This window comes from Anarhichas minor, unplaced genomic scaffold (assembly GCF_050575085.1).
Source record: "Anarhichas minor isolate MPS153535 unplaced genomic scaffold, ASM5057508v1 ptg000075l, whole genome shotgun sequence".
NCBI classification, from domain to species: domain Eukaryota; kingdom Metazoa; phylum Chordata; class Actinopteri; order Perciformes; family Anarhichadidae; genus Anarhichas; species Anarhichas minor.
The window spans coordinates 20001-24192 of record NW_027466521.1 but is presented as its reverse complement, the minus strand read 5'-3'; positions in this window follow the sequence as shown (position 1 = coordinate 24192).

Below are 4192 nucleotides of genomic sequence, written 5' to 3'. Positions count from 1 at the left end.
ACGCGCGATATGGATCCTGGTTCTGGATCTCGCATCCAGGATCCACTCGGATAGGTTTGTAGAGGTAGACGTATTATACAATTAGGTATGAGTATCCCGGCTGTGCGTTGTGTATTCGCGGAGATATCCATCTCGCAAAACGATATAAAAACGGCTGTGATTTTGTCAGAGTATGAAGATCGCCCGGCGCTTTTTGTCAGAGTATGAAGATCGGCCGGCGCTTTTCAAATACGTGCTGCCTCGGCTGTGGGTATCCGTTTATTATTCTGCTTATATGGGTGGTTAGAGGACGTCGGGACCGTGGATTCGGTATAAGAATCCCCGCTGTGCGTTCCATTTCCGGGTAAATATGGACCGCGCAATATGGCCCCTGCGACCTACTTTGACTACATCGTGCCTCGGCTGTGGACCTCGCATCCATGATCCACTCGGATAGATTTGTAGAGGGGGACTTGGACTACAGTTAGATATAAGTGTCCCGGCTGTGCGTTGTGTATTCGCGGGGATATGGACCTCGCAAAAACGGGTATTTCGTTTAAGTCTTTCGCTGTGATTTTGTCAGAGTATGAAGATCGGTCGGCTGTTTTCAAACACGCGCTGCCTCGGCTGTGGTTATCCGTTTATTATTCAGCTTACATAGTTGGTTAGAGGACGTCGGGGCCGTGTATTCAGTATAAGAATCCCCGCTGTGCGTTCTATTTCCGGGTAGATATGGCGCGCGTAATATGGTCCCTGCGACCTACTTTGACTACACCGTGCCTCGGCTGTGGACCTCGCATCCAGGATCCACTCCGATAGTTTTGTAGAGGGGGACGTGGACTACAACTGGGTATAAGTGTCCCGGCTGTGCGTTGTGTATTCGCGGAGATATGCACCTCGCAAAACGACGATTTCGTTTAAGTCTTTCGCTGTGATTTTGTCAGAGTATGAAGATCGGTCGGCTGTTTTCAAACACGCGCTGCCTCGGCTGTGGTTATCCGTTTATTATTCAGCTTACATAGTTGGTTAGAGGACGTCGGGGCCGTGTATTCAGTATAAGAATCCCCGCTGTGCGTTCTATTTCCGGGTAGATATGGCGCGCGTAATATGGTCCCTGCGACCTAATTTGACTACACCGTGCCTCGGCTGTGGACCTCGCATCCAGGATCCACTCCGATAGTTTTGTAGAGGGGGACGTGGACTACAACTGGGTATAAGTGTCCCGGCTGTGCGTTGTGTATTCGCGGAGATATGCACCTCGCAAAACGACGATTTCGTTTAAGTCTTTCGCTGTGATTTTGTCAGAGTATGAAGATCGGTCGGCTGTTTTCAAACACGCGCTGCCTCGGCTGTGGTTATCCGTTTATTATTCAGTTTACATAGTTGGTTAGAGGACGTCGGGGCCGTGTATTCAGTATAAGAATCCCCGCTGTGCGTTCTATTTCCGGGTAGATATGGCGCGCGTAATGTGGTCCCTGCGACCTACTTTGACTACACCGTGCCTCGGCTGTGGAGGTCGCATCCATGATCCACTCGGATAGGTTTGTAGAGGTGGATGTGGTCTACGATCGGGTATAAGTGTCCCGGCTGTGCGTTGTGTATTCGCGGGGATATGGACCTCGCAAAACGGGTATTTCGTTTAAGTCTTTCGCTTTGATTTTGTCAGAGTATGAAGATCGGTCGGCGGTTTTCAAATACGCGCTGTATCGGCTGTGTGTATCCGTTTATAGGAGTGTCTAGATGGGTGGTTAGAGGACTTCCAGCTTGACAACTGGGCATGAGTATCCCCGCTGTGCGTTCTATTTCCGGGTAGATATGGCGCGCGTAATATGGTCCCTGCGACCTACTTTGACCGCGTCGTGCCTCGGCTGTGAGTGTCCGATTGTGGATCACCCTCCACATGTCTTTAGAGGTTGACGGTGGCTACACGTCGGCATAGGTGTCCCGGCTGTGCGTTGTGTATTCGCGGGGATATGGACCGCGCAAGACGGCGATTTGGTTTAAGGAAACAGAGTATTGGCGCTATCGCTGTGATTTTGTCAGAGTATGAAGATCGGTCGGCGGTTTTCAAATACGTGCTGCCTCGGCTGTGGGTACCCGTTTATTATTCTGCTTATATGGGTAGTTAGAGGACGTCGGGACCGTGTATTCAAAATAAGAATCCCCGCTGTGCGTTCCATTTCCGGGTAGATATGGCGCGCGTAATAGGGCCCCTGCGACCTACTTTGACCGCGTGGTGCCTCGGCTGTGGACCTCGCATCCAGGATCCACTCGGATAGGTTTGTAGAAGTGGACTTGGACTACAATTAGATATGAGGTTCCCGGCTGTGCGTTGTGTTTTCGCGGAGATATGGACCGCGCAAAACGGGTATTTGGTTTAAGGATTTTTCGCTGTGATTTTGTCAGAGTATGAAGATCGATCGGCGGTTTTCAAACACGCGCTGCATCGGCTGTGTGTATCCGTTTATTATTCATCTTATATGGGTGGTTAGAGGACTTCCAGCTCGACAACTGGGCATGAGTATCCCCGCTCTGCGTTCTATTTCCGGGTAGATATGGCGCGCGTAATATGGTCCCTGCGACCTACTTTGACCGACTCGTGCCTCGGCTGTGGAGGTCGCATCCAGGATCCACTCGGATGTGTTTGTAGAGGTAGACTTGTACTACAATTAGATATGAGTGTCCCGGCTGTGCGTTGTGTTTTCGCGGAGATATGGACCGCGCAAAACGGGTATTTCGTTTAAGGACATAGAGTTTTTCGCTCGGGTTTTAAAGCCGTGATAGGGGCGAAGCGCTGAAGGTTCCAGCGCTTCTGTACTTCGCCTATTACGGCTGTGACCCATTTTGGTAGGGGGTAACCAAGCCACCTTCCGCACAATGATAGGAACAGACTACCCAGTGTATACTAGGGGATATGAGCGAAGCGCTGAAGGGTCCAGCGCTTCTGGCGGTCCCCCTATGCTACAGCCGTAGTAGGGGATATGAGCGAAGCGCTGAAGGGTCCAGCGCTTCTGGCGGTTCCCCTATGCTACAGCCGTAGTAGGGGATAGGAGCGAAGCGCTGAAGGGTCCAGCGCTTCTGGCGGTTCCCCTATGTTACAGCCGTAGTAGGGACGAAGCGCTGAAGGGTCCAGCGCTTCTGGCGGTTCCCCTATGCTACAGCCGTAGTAGGGGATAGGAGCGAAGCGCTGAAGGGTCCAGCGCTTCTGGCGGTTCCCCTATGTTACAGCCGTAGTAGGGACGAAGCGCTGAAGGGTCCAGCGCTTCTGGCGGTCCCCCTATGCTACAGCCGTAGTAGGGGATATGAGCGAAGCGCTGAAGGGTCCAGCGCTTCTGGCGGTTCCCCTATGCTACAGCCGTAGTAGGGGATATGAGCGAAGCGCTGAAGGGTCCAGCGCTTCTGGCGGTCCCCCTATGCTACAGCCGTAGTAGGGGATATGAGCGAAGCGCTGAAGGGTCCAGCGCTTCTGGCGGTCCCCCCTATGCTACAGCCGTAGTAGGGGATAGGAGCGAAGCGCTGAAGGGTCCAGCGCTTCTGGCGGTTCCCCTATGTTACAGCCGTAGTAGGGACGAAGCGCTGAAGGGTCCAGCGCTTCTGGCGGTTCCCCTATGCTACAGCCGTAGTAGGGGATAGGAGCGAAGCGCTGAAGGGTCCAGCGCTTCTGGCGGTTCCCCTATGTTACAGCCGTAGTAGGGACGAAGCGCTGAAGGGTCCAGCGCTTCTGGCGGTTCCCCTATGCTACAGCCGTAGTAGGGGATAGGAGCGAAGCGCTGAAGGGTCCAGCGCTTCTGGCGGTTCCCCTATGTTACAGCCGTAGTAGGGACGAAGCGCTGAAGGGTCCAGCGCTTCTGGCGGTCCCCCTATGCTACAGCCGTAGTAGGGGATATGAGCGAAGCGCTGAAGGGTCCAGCGCTTCTGGCGGTCCCCCTATGCTACAGCCGTAGTAGGGGATATGAGCGAAGCGCTGAAGGGTCCAGCGCTTCTGGCGGTCCCCCCTATGCTACAGCCGTAGTAGGGGATAGGAGCGAAGCGCTGAAGGGTCCAGCGCTTCTGGCGGTTCCCCTATGTTACAGCCGTAGTAGGGACGAAGCGCTGAAGGGTCCAGCGCTTCTGGCGGTTCCCCTATGCTACAGCCGTAGTAGGGGATATGAGCGAAGCGCTGAAGGGTCCAGCGCTTCTGGCGGTTCCCCTATGTTACAGCCGTAGTAGGGAC